The sequence below is a fragment of the Balaenoptera acutorostrata genome, chromosome 6 (genome assembly GCF_949987535.1).
Source record: "Balaenoptera acutorostrata chromosome 6, mBalAcu1.1, whole genome shotgun sequence".
NCBI classification, from domain to species: domain Eukaryota; kingdom Metazoa; phylum Chordata; class Mammalia; order Artiodactyla; family Balaenopteridae; genus Balaenoptera; species Balaenoptera acutorostrata.
In genome coordinates this window covers 68,509,709-68,525,219 of record NC_080069.1, presented here as the reverse complement: position 1 = coordinate 68,525,219, position 15,511 = coordinate 68,509,709, and the positions used below count along the sequence as shown (strand labels likewise).

At 36.6% G+C, this 15,511-nt stretch overlaps 1 protein-coding gene across 2 annotated transcripts in view; it reads left to right on the top strand.

The window, feature by feature from the left end:
• IL33 (interleukin 33) overlaps nt 1-15,511 on the top strand; it is a 54,088-nt gene that overhangs the window by 23,405 nt on the left and 15,172 nt on the right. The window contains exon 1 of one of the 2 annotated variants that reach the window (XM_007182185.2): nt 8,986-9,032. The exons of the other annotated variant lie outside the window; for it this stretch is intronic. The gene's annotated coding sequence lies outside the window, so the exon portion shown is untranslated. Of the gene's footprint in view, nt 1-8,985; nt 9,033-15,511 lie in introns of those variants that run through there. 2 annotated transcript variants of the gene reach the window in all.

Sequence of the window (15,511 nt, the reverse complement as noted above, 5' to 3'; positions counted from 1 at the left end):
GAGTATAATTGCTTTACAATGTTGTGTTATTTTCTGTTGTACAACAAAGTGAATCAGCTATATGTATACATATATTCCCACACCCCCTCCCTCTTGAGCCTCCCTCCCACCCTCCCTATCCCAGCACTCTACGTCATCACAAAGCATCGAGTTGATTTCCCTGTGCTATGGAGCAGCTTCCCACTAGCCATCCATTTTGCATTCGGTACTGTATACATGTCAGGGCTGCTCTCTCACTTCTTCTCAGCTTTCCCCTCCCCCTCTGTTTCCTCAAGTCCATTCTGTACATCTGCATCTTTATTCCTGCCCTGCTACTAGATTCATCGGTACCATTTTTTTTAGATTCCATATATGTGCGTTAGCATATGGTATTTTTCTCTTTCTGACTTACTTCACTCTGTATGACAGACTCTAGGTCTGTCCACCTCGTTACAAACAACTCAATTTCGTTCTTTTTTATGGCTGAGTAATATTCCATTGTATATATGTGCCACATCTTCTTTATCCATTCATCTGTCGATGGACATTTAGGTTCCTTCCATGTCCCGGTTATTGTAAATAGGGGTGCAATGAATATTGTGGTACATATATCTTTTTGAATTATGGTTTTCTCAGGGTATATGCCCAGTAGTGGGATTGCTGGGTCATATGGTAGTTCTATTTGTAGTTTTTTAAGGAACCTCCATACTGTTCTCCATAGTGGCTGCATCAATTTACATTCCCACCAACAGTGCAGGAGGGTTCCTTTTTCTCCACACCCTCTCCAGCATTTATTGTTTCTAGATTTTTTGATAATGGCCATTCTGACTGGTGTGAGATGATACCTCATTGTGGTTTTGATTTGCATTTCCCTAATGATTAGTGATGTTGAGCATCTTTTCATGTGTTTGTTGGCAATCTGTATGTCTACTTTGGAGAAATGTCTATTTAGGTCTTCCACCCAATTTGGGATTGGGTTGTTTGTTTTTTTTTTTTATACTGAGCTGCATGAGCTGCTTGTATATTTTGGAGATTAATCCTTTGTCAGTGCTTTATTTGCAAATATTTTCTCCCATTCTAAGGGTTGTCTTTTCATCTTGTTTATAGTTTCCCTTGCTGTGCAAAAGGTTTTAAGTTTCATTAGGTCCCATTTGTTTATTTTTGCTTTTATTACCATTACTCTAGGAGGTGGGTCAAAAGGATCTTACTGTGATTTATTTCATAGAGTGTTCTGCCTATGTTTTCCTCTAAGAATTTTGTAATAACTGGACTTACATTTAGGTCTTTAATCCATTTTGAGCTTATCTTTGTGTATGGTGTGAAGTAGTGTTCTAATTTCATTCTTTTACATGTAGCTGTCCAGTTTTCCCAGCACCACTTATTGAAGAGGCTGTCTTTCTCCATTGCATATTTGTGCCTCCTTTATCAAAGATAAGGAGACCATATGTGCATGGGTTTATCTCTGGGCTTTCTATCCTGTTCCATGGATCTATATTTCTGTTTTTGTGCCAGTACCATACTGTCTTGATTACTGTAGCTTTGTAGTATAGTCTGAAGTCAGGGAGCCTGATTTCTCCAGCTCCGTTTTTCTTTCTCAAAATTGCTTTCACTATTTGGAGTCTTTTCTGTTTCCATACAAATTGTACAATATTTTGTTCTACTTTTGTGAAAAATGCCATTGGTAATTTGATAGGAACTGCATTGAATCTGTAGATTGCTTTGGGTAGTATAGTCATTTTCACAATGTTGATTCTTCCAATCCAAAACCATGGTATATCTTTCCATCTGTTTGTATCGTCTTTGATTTCTTTCATCAGTGTCTTATAGTTTTCTGCTTACAGGTCTTTTGCCTCCTTAGGTAGGTTTATTCCTAGATATTTTATTCTTTTTGTTGCAATGGTAAATGGGAGTGTTTCCTTAATTTTTGTTCTGATTTTTCATCATTAGTGTATAGGAATGCAAGAGATTTCTGTGCATTAATTTTGTATCCTGCTACTTTACCAAATTCATTGATTAGCTCTAGTAGTTTTCTGGTAGCATCTTTAGGATTCTCTATGTATAGTATCATGTCATCTGCAAACAGTGACAGCTTTACTTCTTCTTTTCCGATTTGGATTCCTTTTATTTCTTTTTCTTCTCTGACTGCTGTGGCTAAACCTTCCAAAACTATGTTGAGTAATAGTTCTGAGAGTGGGCACCCTTGTCTTGTTCCTGATTTTGAGGAAATGGTTTCAGTTTTTCACTATTGAGAATGATGTTGGCTGTGGGTCTGTCATATATGCCTTTTATTGGCTTTTTTATTTTTTATTTTGATTAAAAACTCTGGAGAGTTTTTAATCATAAATGGGAGTTGAATTTTGTCAAAAGCTTTTTTCTGCCACTATTGAGATTATCATACAGTTTTCATCCTTCAATTTGTTAACATGATGTATCACATTGATTGATTTGCATATATTGAAGAATCCTTGCATTCCTGGGATAAACCCCACTTGATCATGGTGTATGATCCTTTTAATGTGCTGCTGGATTCTGTTTGCGGGTATTTTGTTGAGGATTTTTGCATCTATGTTCATCAGTGATATTGGCCTGTAGTTTTCTTTCTTTGTGACATCTTTGTCTGGTTTTGGTATCAGGGTGATAGTGGTCTCGTAGAATGAGTTTGGGAGTGTTCCTCCCTCTGCTATATTTTGGAAGAGTTTGAGAGGATAGGTGTTAGCTCTTCTCTAAATGTTTGATAGGATTCTCCTATGAAGCCATCTGGCTCTGGGCTTTTGTTTGTTGGAAGATTTTTAATCACAGTTTCAATTGCAGTGCTTGTGATGTGTCTGTTCACATTTTCTATTTCTTCCTGGTTCAGTCTTGGAAGGTTGTACTTTTCTAAGAATTTGTCCATTTCTTCCAGGTTGTCCATTTTATTGGGATATAGTTGCTTGTAGTAATCTCTCATGATCCTCTGTATTTCTGTGGTGTCAGTTGTTACTTCTCTTTTTTCATTTCTAATTCTGATGATTTGAGTCTTCTCCCTTTTTTTCCTGATGAGTGTGGCTAATGGTTTAACAATTTTGTTTATCTTCTCAAAGAACCAGCTTTTAGTTTTACTGATCTTTGCTATTGTTTCCTTCATTTCTTTTTCATTTATTTCTGATCTGATCTTTATGATTTCTTTCCTTCTGCTAACTTTGGGGTTTTTTTTTTGTTGTTCTTCTTCTTTCTCTAATTGCTTTAGGTGTAAGGTTAGCTTGTTTATTTGAGATTTTTCTTGTTTCTTGAGGTAGGATTGTATTGCTATGAACTTCACTCTTAGAACTGCTTTTGCTGCATCCCATAGGTTTTGGGTTGTCGTGCTTTCATTGTCATTTGTTTCTAGGTATTTTTTGATTTCCTCTTTGATTTCTTCCATGATATCTTGGTTGTTTAGTAGCATATTGTTTAGCCTCCATGTGTTTGTATTTTTTTACAGTCTTTTTTCCTGTAATTGATAACTAGTCTCATAGTGTTTTGGTCGGAAAAGATGCTTGATATGATTTCAATTTTCTTAAATTTACCAAGGCTTCATTTGTGACCCAAGATGTGATCTATCCTGGTGAATGTTCCTTGTGCACTTGAGAAGAAAGTGTATTCTGTTGGTTTTGGATGCAATGTCCTATAAATATCAATTAAGTCCATCTGGTCTAATGTGTCATTTAAAGCTTATGTTAACTTATTTATTTTCTATTTGGATGATCTGTCCATTGGTGTAAGTCGGGTGTTAAAGTCACCTACTGTTATTGTGTTACTGTCAATTTCCCCTGTTATGGCTGCTAGCATTTGCCTTATGTATTGAGGTGCTCCTATGTTGGGTGCATAGATATTTACAATGTTATGTCTTCTTCTTGGACCATTGCACTTTGAATAAAATCCAAGTTCCTTTCCCTGGCTTCCAGGGCCCAACCCTACCTGGCTTCTGTCTACTTCCATCTTCAACCCCATTATATTATACCCTTCCCATTGCCTAATCTTCTCCAGCCACACTGGCCCTCTTAGTTCCCTAAACAATACAAGTTCTGTCAGGGCCTTTGCCCCCGGAGTTTTCTCTGTCCAGAAGGCATCCTCTGTCCCCTCTCTGCCATATATTCTTCACACCCTTTGGGTACAGCTTAAATGCCACATTCTCTGACTACACTACCTTAGTACCGCTCTACTCCTTTATTTTCATTACCAGCCTAATTCTTATTTATCATGTTCATAAATGATTTATTTGTGTGATTATTTGCTCAAAATGTATCTCGCCCAAAAACGAATAAACTCCAGGAGGGTAGGAAGAAGTCTGCTTTGTTCACTACTGTATCCCCAGCACCTAGCCCAGCACTAAACAAGTGTTTGATTTATTTTTGTTATTATGAGGCAGCACCCTGTTCAGATACAAATCCACACCACTTGTGAACTCGGGACCTTAGAGAGGCTGGGATTTCCCTACAATGATTACTAGTCATGTTTCTTTTCAATGTATTTAACTACTTTCTAGGACATCAAAGTTGAAACTTTCTATTTTCTATATCATCCAAATTTTCCATAATGAAAATGTATTTTTAATAAAAATTTCTTGTAAACTCTGCATTTTAACAAGACTCCTCACAAGAAACCGATCTGATTAAATTAATTCATTTTAAAAGTAAAATTCACAATAAGGAAAGAAAGACCAGCAGCCAACTTAACATTCTTAAGGATATCAGTATTTTAAAAGAGGGAAACTGCTAATCAAAGAGCATTGCCATAAGAGAAGGTCAGTGATTCAATAAACAATTTTCTAGTTGATCAGATGTATCGATAGATAGTATGACAAAGTGAAATGAAAATTTCTGTGCAGTGTCCCATGGGTTAATGCTGATGGAATACACAGTCCCTGGCAAGTAATGGGCACACAGTATTTGTTAAATGTAGGTTCCTGAAGCCTTCTCCAGCCAAAGAAGCAATCACACACATGGCAACTTTGGAAATGACTATACCTCATACATTTCTGTTGTTGTTGTTGTTCAGAAATTAATTACCAACTAATGAATTTCTATTTAAGATACTATTTCTTGATTAAAATCTCCTTCCAGGTTATTATTTTTATTTTTTTGTAATTTAAATGTATGTCATTTCCTCTGGAATGTTCCCCTCCCAGTACATGCACACTCTTACCCTCTCCTCCCTCCTTTTTTCTTAAAAAGCTCCTTCTATTTCCTTTTATTATCTAAAATATGGCTTTCCCCTGGTGACACCACTATTCTCAAAACCCGCTCTCTTTTATTGTGTGCCCATGTCGCATGGCCAATAAAGAAAGTGGCACATTTCTCATTTTCCACTGCCCTTGGTAACCCCAACCCTGGGCCCAACTACTTATGTTAATTTCTTTCCATTCTGGTTACCTGGGACCCCAACATCCTTTTCTGTTTGATGTTGCCTCTGCTGTCATCACCCTCAGTGACTTCAGTGCCTGTTTTAATGATTCTTTAGTCCTCTTTCACAGCTCACTCACAAAGCCTCATCCTGACCGCCATTATTTTTTTCAGAAAGTTTTTAAAATTTTTTTAAAAAATTAATTAAAGGACTCTCTCCAAGGTCTCTAATCTCCTGTTAGGTCTCTGCAGTGCTCGTCATCAAATGTTCCTTTTTGAGAGGATCTTCTTTCTTTCTTTTTTTTAAAGATTTTTTTTGATGTGGACCGTTTTTAAATTCTTTATTGAATTTGTTACAATATTGCTTCTGTTTTATGTTTTGTTTTTTTTTCTTTTTGGCCACAAGGCATGTGGGATCTTAGCTCCCTGACCAGGGATCGAACCCACACCTCCTGCATTGGAAAGCAAAGTCTTAACCACTGGACCACCAGGGAAGTTCCAGGATCTTCTTTCTTAGCCTTCATATATGACATCTTTTTTTCTGCTTCTCTTTCTGATCTTCTTTGTTAACTCCTTTTCTTCTCTTACCCCTTAAATTTAAGATTCTCCATAGTTCCGTCTAGACACAGCTTTCTCCTCCTACTCCACACTCAGCTGAGACCATCTCATTTGCTCCCACGCCATCAACCCCTATGCTTTCACAAATGAACAAATCTACATGGCTAAGTCTGACCTCCCCCACCCACAACCCAGTTCCAGCTCTCCGCGAAATTTCCATTTAATTGTTCCTCAAGTTTGAGATACCATTTGCCCCACATTACACTCATTACCTGTTCCTGCCAATGAACTCCCCACCTGAGTTTCCTACCCTGAACCACTGGTACCACTTTCACTTCCCTTTACCTCCCCTTCCCCAGTCCAGAACTGATATACCCACATCCAAAAAGAATTATGGAGGTTCTGTGGTGGACACAACCCTAACTGGGAATGAAATTGGATTCTAATACTGACTCAGCCACTAAGGGGCTGTGAGACTTAGTGGAGCTAGGACCAGGGATCTCTGGCGCCCTTTCTCACTCTAACATTCAAGGACTCTTATGAAATGCCTGCAGCACTCATCACCTACATCCTCTCCTTACTAGTCTCACTAACATTGTGCTAGCTCTGCCCTCACTGCTTTTTGCCTGGGTAATTTAATTGGCCTCCTAAATGGCCTTCTTTCCTTCCTTCTAGTCCTTCACACAGCCATAAAATTACATTCATAAAACACATCTTTGATATTTCTCAACTGCTTAAAAAACTTTCAAAAGATTCCTGTTGGCTATAGAATAAAATTCAAACTCCTTACTGTTACATTCTCATCTCTCTGCATGCTATGCCCACTTCACCTTATCTAAATTGGATTACACGTGTGTTTGGGATAAGCATTTGGGGGAAAAAATCCCCAACTTACTCTTTTTTTTTTTTTTTAAAACATCTTTATTGGAGTATAATTGCTTTATAATGGTGTGTTAGTTTCTGCTTTATAACAAAGTGAATCAGCTATACATATACATATATCCTCATATCTCCTCCCTCTTGTGTCTCCCTCCCACCCTCCCTATCCCACCCTTCTAGGTGGTCACAAAGCACCAAGTTGATCTCCCTGTGCTATGCGGCTGCTTCCCACTAGCTATCTATTTTACATTTGGTAGTGTATATATGTCCATTCCACTCTCTTCATCCCAGCTTACCTTTCCCCCTCCCTGTGCCCTCAAGTCCATTCTCTACATCTGTCTTTATTCATGTCCTGCCCCTAGGTTCATCAGAACTTTTTTTTTTTTTTAGATTCCATATTTATGTGTTAGCATATGGTATTTGTTTTTCTCTTTCTTACTTACTTCACTCTGTATGACAGACTCTAGGTCCATCTACCTCACTACAAATAACTCAATTTCGTTTCTTTTTATGGCTGAGTAATATTCCATTGTATATATGTGCCACATCTTCTTTATCCAGTCATCTGTCGATGGACACTTAGGTTGCTTCCAGGTCCTGGCTACTCTAAATAGAGCTGCAATGAACATTGTGGTACATGACTCTTTGAATTATGGTTTTCTCAGGGTATATGCCCAGTAGTGGGATTGCTGGGTCGTATGGTACCTAACTTACTCTTTATAATAAAAGTAATAGTAGATTAAAGATTTAGGTATTAAATAGTAAAGAATAAAAGTTTTAGAAAGTGGCATAATAAATTTATTTATAATCTTGGAGAAGGGGAGGTCTTTTGAAGCAGGACACAAAATCCAGAAGTTCTAAGAAAACGTTGATTAAATTTTACCACATAATATTTGAAAACTTATGTCAAAAATTTAAAAAATGCAATTAAGAAAGTCTATAAATAAATGGTACTGGGGATAAATTTTCACCAACAACGGTTTCATTTCTTAATTTACAAAGAGTTCATATAAATCATTAATTTACAGACACAACAAATATGTTTTTTAAAAAGATGTTCAATCTCGCTAAATAATTAAAGAAACAAAATTCAAAACCATGAGATATTTCCCACTCTTCTGAAAGGCAAACATTTTAAAGGTGATGACTCCCCATTGCTGCTAAGGCAATGGAGAAAAGGGCACTCACCTGAATTGCTGAAAAATTATAAATCAATACAAACCTTTTGAAGTCAATTGGATAATATCTATCAAAATATGAGATGCACGTACCCTTTGATCCAGCATTCTTGCTACTATGAATTTATCTACCAATGACCTTACAAAGGCTTGCCAAGAATCATAACACACACACACACACACACACACACACACACACACAGCTGTCAGTTGCAACATTGGTGATATTAGAAAAAAAAGAAAAGGGCAAAACAGGAAACAGCCAAAGAGTTAATCAATACAAGATTGCTTGTGGTATATTTATATGATTGAATGCTATTTGTAATGCTTCCTGTAAAAAAAATTATTTTGACATGTGGAAATGTTTATGATGTAAGTTAATTGTGTAATGAAAAAAGCAGCTTACAAAATAACATTTGCAGTATGATTCTACTTTTTAAAAAAATAGATGTGCATAGTATATCTGCATTGAAAAAAGAATGTCAGGATCTACAGTATACATGGTTTCCTGTCATTTACACATTTTCTAGGTGCACGTACATCATTTTTATAACAAGAAACGAATTACTTAAAAAGTTTTTAACTTTCTGTAGAAAAGAAAAATGCAATTAAATGATTAACTCTTTGGCTGTTTCCAGTTTTTCCCTTTTCTTTTTTTTTCTAATATTACCAATGTTGCAAGTGACAGCTGTGTGTGTGTTGTGATTCTTGGTAAGCCTTTATAAGTTCATTGGTAGATACAGTTGTGTCCTTACATGCTCTATAGTGAGCAATAAACACTACGAAGAGTCCATGTCATAGACGTTTTATAATAGTTAACGGCTGAGTACAACTCATTGAAAGTGGTACAGCTAAAACAATCTAAAAGCTCTGTTTAGGATTTGGCTGTGGGAATATGTTCCCACTCATTCAACCCATTCAACTAGCTCTATTTGCATTGCCTCATTCATCTGATGTTGCTTAATCCAAGTCTGTGTATATATAAGTAGAGCTGGAACATAATTGCATCAACTACCACCAAGTGTGGATAACAGGAGACCTCATCATTTGAGACCAGCCCTTCACATTTATAACTTAGGTAAGTATCATAACCAGTATGCGAGAATATTTGCCATATGTTATCGGAAAAAGCAGCACAAAAGAACCAGTAATGTTTACATTGCCATTTACTCTAATATTTCTGATTTAAAAATAAGAGAATAAATACTGAATTTTAAGTCTGAAAACATTATAAAAAGAGTGATCATATTTTTAAAGTAAAAGATTTGTAGGTTGTTAAAGGAAAATGCTTTGTTTTTTAGACTAGGATTAGAAAATATTTCCTGACTGTGCTTTTGACTCATCATGTGATTCTTAAAAAGCAGCTGTCTTTCTCTGCGTCAATGACTCCATTTTAAATGTGATATTTCCGTTTCTTATCTATCTTACATAACTCTGCAAGCTAATGTTGGTTTAGAGTAGAGTTCCTTGAAGTGTGTTCTCTCAAACTAGCCACAGGAGTGTTAATAGAGGGAGTTGAGGAGATTACAAGATCAAATAATTACTGAAAATAATTAGTTAAACAAAGGTACCCACAATTTTTCAATGAGGGACTGTCAACACCTTTACTATGCTAATATGAATTCTGATTTCCCAAGAAATGGCATATAGATTGAAACATTTCCCAGATTTATTTGAAAATACAACTTTTTTTTAATGTCTCTCCAGAAGAATTTTTTTCTAGGACATAAGGATTCTTGAATAAAAGAGAAAAACAAACAAACAAATCCAGCAATGCAATTTTAATGTTATCAGTAAAATATTACCTGAACGCCTACTGTGTGCAGGGTACTATTTTCTGTACAATTTAAAATTTAGCACAATAAGGTTACCTAACTGCACTACCCCACATTATGGTTACAAATTAAATACCGTATTCTGAAATTTAGTATTTAAAAGAAGTTGGACAATTGCATGAGCATTTCAAGTTAAATTCCCAGTTCTGATTATTTTCTTTCTACATTTGGAGGGAGAACAGAGGAGACAGGATCAGGAAGCTCTGGCATAAAGATGGAAATCAGGAGACTAGATTCTGGTCCTGGTTCTGCTTTTGTGATCCTGGGCAAGGCACTTAACCTTTCAGTCCTAGCTTACTTATCTATAGAGTTAGGGGCTCAGTAAATGATGTCTAAAGTTCTCTGCTTCTAAGTGTTGTTAATCAATAAAGGAGGGAGAATCAGAGGAAGAAGGTAAGGATTGATGTGAGGTCCTCATTCTCTGTGAGGACAATATTCACTCCCATGGAAGATAACATTCATTCCCAGGGGGAGAGTAGGGAATCTCAACTATGTTATCATTGAAGGATTTTGCTCATGAGACTGGCTGTAAATAGAATGGCTATGTGTGAGATTCTAGTTCCATCTAAACAAGAAAATTTGGAAGTTCAGAATATTGGGGGTTTGGCAAGGGGCAAAAATAAAGGTGCATGAAGTTCATCTTCCAATGAGTCCTCTAACCCAGGAACTCAATGCTCCTCCTTTACTCTGCTAGAAGACTGATCCTAATGAAGTTTATAAGAGACTTAAGTAGTAACCACTCCTGGGATAATTTGGATTTAATTTTTTTTAATCTAGCAAAAAGAGGGCAATGCTTAATAAAAGGAGCATTAACTATTATAGAATTACAGGCAATATTAGAATTTAAGACTGGAGGAGCAGTCTTGCTCCCTCCACAAACCACAGCTCCAGTGTCTTACCTTGATGATGAAGCCAGCTTGTAGTACCCTACTGAAAGAATACATAGTTTTCTGCAATTTATAAGAGAACTCCATATTCTTTCAATATGGTACTACAACCCAGCTTGATAATCGAGGAACAGCATCACTGATGATCCTTGCCTGAGTCAAGCATTAAATTGGGGGCTGCAAATGGTGATTTTCCTAATTCTATCATACCTTCTATAATGAATAAATCTCATTCATTCATTCTTGAGAAATGCTATGGAATTGCAGGTTTCTTTTTTCATAAAATGCTTTATAGTCAATTACCATCATTTTTTTTAACATCTTTATTGGAGTATAATTGCTTTATAATGGTGTGTTAGTTTCTGCTTTATAACAAAGTGAATCAGTTATACATATACATATGTCCCCATATCTCTTCCCTCTTGCGTCTCCCTCCCTCCCACCCTCCTTAGCCCACCCCTCTAGGTGGTCACAAAGCACCAAGCTGATCTCCCTGTGCTATGCGGCTGCTTCCCACTAGCTATCTATTGTACGTTTGGTAGTGTATATATGTCCATGCCACTCTCTCACTTCATCCCAGCTTACCCTTCCCGTTCCCCATATTCTCAAGTCCATTCTCTAGTAGGTCTGTGTCTTTATTCCCGTCTTGTCACTAGGTTCTTCATGACCTTTTTTTTTTTTTTGATTCCATATATATGTGTTAGCATATAGTATTTGTTTTTCTCTTTCTGACTTACTTCACTCTGTATGACAGACTCCAGGTCCATCCACCTCACTACAAATAACTCAATTTCGTTTCTTTTTATGGCTGAGTAATATTCCATTGTATATATGTGCCACATCTTTTTTATCCAGTCATCTGTCAAAGGACACTTAGGTTGCTTCCATGTCCTGGCTGTTGTAAATAGAGCTGCAGTGAACATTGTGGTACACGACTCTTTTTGAATTATGGTCTTCTCAGGGTATATGCCCAGTAGTGGGATTGCTGGGTCATATGGTAGTTCTATTTTTAGTTTTTAAAGGAATCTCCATACTATTCTCCATAGTGGCTGTATCAGTTTACATTCCCACCAACAGTGCAAGAGGGTTCCCTTTTCTCCACACCCTCTCCAGCATTTATTGTTTGTAGATTTTTTGATGATGGCCATTCTGACCGGTGTGAGATGATATCGCATTGTAGTTTTGATTTGCATTTCTCTAATGATTAGAGAATGTTGTGCATTCTTTCATGTGTTTGTTGGCAATCTGTATATCTTCCTTGGAGAAATGTCTATTTAGGTCTTCTGCCCATTTTTGGATTGGGTTGTTTGAGTTTTTTTGATATTGATCTGCATGAGCTGCTTGTAAATTTTGGAGATTGATCCTCTGTCAGTTGCTTCATTTGTAAATATTTTCTCCCATTCTGAGAGTTGTCTTTTGGTCTTGTTTATGGTTTCCTTTGCTGTGCAAACGTTTTTAAGTTTTAGATCCCATTTGTTTATTTTTGTTTTTATTTCCATTTCTCTAGGAGGTGGGTCAAAAAGGATCTTGCTGTGATTTATGTCATAGAGTGTTCTGCCTAAGTTTTCCTCTAAGAGTTTGATAGTGTCTGGCTTTACATTTTGGTCTTTAATCCATTTTGAGTTATTTTTGTGTATGGTGTTAGAGAGTGTTCTAATTTCACTCTTTTACATGTAGCTGTCCAGTTTTCCCAGCACCACTTATTGAAGAGGCTGTCTTTTCTCCACTGTATAGTCTTGCCTCCATTATCAAAGATAAGGTGACCATATGTGCGTGGGTTTATCTCTGGGCTTTCAATCCTGTTCCATGGATCTATATTTCTGTTTTTGTGCCAGTACCATACTGTCTTGATTACTGTAGCTTTGTACTATAGTCTGAAGTCAGGGACCCTGATTCCTCCAGCTCCATTTTTCTTTCTCAAGATTGCTTTCGCTATTCAGAGTCTTTTGTGTTTCCATAGAAATTGTGAAATTTTTTGTTCTAGTTCTGTGAAAAATGCCAGTGGTAGTTTCATAGGGATTTCAGTGAATCTGTAGATTGCTTTGGGTAGTATAGTCATTTTCACAATGTTAATTCTTCCACTCCGAGAACATGGTATATCTCTCCATCTGTTTGTATCATCTTTAATTACTTTCATCAGTGTCTTATAAATTTCTGCATACAGGTCTTTTGTCTCCTTAGGTAGGTTTATTCCTAGATATTTTATTCTTTTTGTTGCAATGGTAAACGGGAGTGTTTCCTTAATTTTTGTTCTGATTTTTCATCATTAGTGTATAGGAATGCAAGAGATTTCTGTGCATTAATTTTGTATCCTGCTACTTTACCAAATTCATTGATTAGCTCTAGTAGTTTTCTGGTAGTATCTTTAGGATTCTCCATGTATAGTATCCTGTCATCTGCAAACAGTGACAGCTTTACTTCTTCTTTTCCGATTTGGATTCCTTTTATTTCTTTTTCTTCTCTGATTGCTGTGGCTAAAACTTCCAAAACTACGTTGAATAATAGCGGTGGGAGTGGGCAACCTTGTCTTGCTCCTGATCTTAGTGGAAATGGTTTCAGTTTTTCACCACTGAGGACGATGTTGGCTGTGGGTTTGTCATATATGGCTTTTATTATGTTGAGGAAAGTTCCCTCTATGCCTACTTTCTGCAGGGTTTTTATCATAAATGGATGTTGGATTTTGTTGAAAGGTTTCTCTGCATCTATTGAGACGATGATATGGTTTTTCTCCTTCAATTTGTTAATATGGTGTATCACATGGATTGATTGAGTATATTGAAGAATCCTTGCATTCCTGGGATAAACCCCACTTGATCATGGTGTATGATCCTTCTAATGTGCTGTTGGATTCTGTTTGCAAGTACTTCGTTGAGGATTTTTGCATCTATATTCATCAGTGATATTGGCCTGTAGTTTTCTTTCTTTGTGACATCTTTGTCTGGTTTTGGTATCAGGGTGATGGTGGCCTCGTAGAATGAGTTTGGGAGTGTTCCTCCCTCTGCTATATTTTGGAAGAGTTTGAGAAGGATAGGTTTTAGCTCTTCTCTAAATGTTTGACAGCATTCACCTGTGAAGCCATTTGGTCCTGGGCTTTTGTTTGTTGGAAGATTTTTAATCACAGTCTCAACTTCAGTGCTTGTGATTGGTCTGTTCATATTTTCTATTTCTTCTTGGTTCAGTCTTGGCAGGTTGTGCCTTTCTAAGAATTTGTCCATTTCTTCCAGGTTGTCCATTTTATTGGCATAGAGTTGCTTGTAGTAATCTCTCATGATCCTTTGTATTTCTGCAGTGTCAGTTGTTACTTCTCCTTTTTCACTTCCCATTCTATTGATTTGAGTCTTCTCCCTTTTTTTCTTGATGAGTCTGGCTAGTGGTTTATCAATTTTGTTTATCTTCTCAAAGAACCAGCTGTTAGTTTTATTGATCTTTGCTATCGTTTCCTTCATTTCTTTTTCATTTATTTCTGATCTGATCTTTATGATTGCTTTCCTTCTGCTAACTTCGGGATTTTTTTTGTTCTTCTTTCTCTAATTGCTTTAGGTGTAAGGTTAGGTTGTTTGATTGAGATGTTTCTTGTTTCTTAAGGCAGGATTATATTGCTATAAAGTTCCCTCTTAGAACTGCTGTTGCTGCATCCCATAGGTTTTCGGTCATCGTGTTTTCATTGTCATTTGTTTCTAGGTATTTTTTGATTTCCTCTTTGATTTCTTCAGTGATCTCTTGGTTATTTAGTAACGTATTGTTTAGCCTCCATGTGTTTGTATTTTTTACAGATTTTTTTCCTGTAATTGATATCTAGTCTCATAGCATTGTGGTCAGAAAAGATACTTGATATGATTTCAATTTTCTTAAATTTACCAAGGCTTGATTTGTGACCCAAGATATGATCTATCCTGGAGAATGTTCCATGAGCACTTGAGAAGAAAGTGTATTCTGTTGTTTTTGGATGGAATGTACTGTAAATATCAATTAAGTCCATCTTGTTTAATGTATCATTTAAAGCTTGTGTTTCCTTATTGATTTTCATTTTGGATGATCTGTCCATTGGTGAAAGTGGGGTGTTAAAGTCCCCTACTATGATTGTGTTACTGTCGATTTCCTCTTTTATGGCTGTTAGGAGCACCTCAATACATAAGGGAAACGCTATGTTGGGTGCATAAATATTTACAATTGTTATATCTTCCTCTTGGATTGATCCCTTGGTCATTATGTAGTGTCTTTCTTTGTCTCTTGTAATAGTTTTTATTTTAAAGTCTATTATGTCTGCTATGAGAATAGCTACTCCAGCTTTCTTCTGATTTCCATTTGCATGGAATATCTTTTTCCATCCCCACACTTTGAGTCTGTATGTGTCCCTAGGTCTGAAGTGGGTCTCTTGTAAACAGAACATATATGGGTCTTGCTTTTGTTTCCATTCAGCCAGTCTATGTCTTTTGGTTGGAGCATTTAATCCCTTTACATTTAAGGTAATTACCGATATGTATGTTCCTATGACCATTTTCTTAATTGTTTTGGGTTTGTTTTTGTAGGTCTTTTCCTTCTCTTGTGTTTCCTGCCTAGAGAAGTTTCTTTAGCATTTGTTGTAAAGCTGGTTTGGTGGTGCTGAATTCTCTTAGCTTTTGCTTGTTTGTAAAGGTTTTAATTTCTCCGTCAAATCGGAATGAGATCCTTGCTGAGTAGAGTAACCTTGGTTGTAGGTTTTTCTCCTTCATCACTTTACATATGTCCTGCCCTCCCTTCTGGCTTGCAGAGTTTCTGCTGAAACATCAGCTGCTAACCGTATGGGGATTGCCTTGTGTGTTATTTGTTGTTTTTCCCTTGCTGCTTTTAATAGT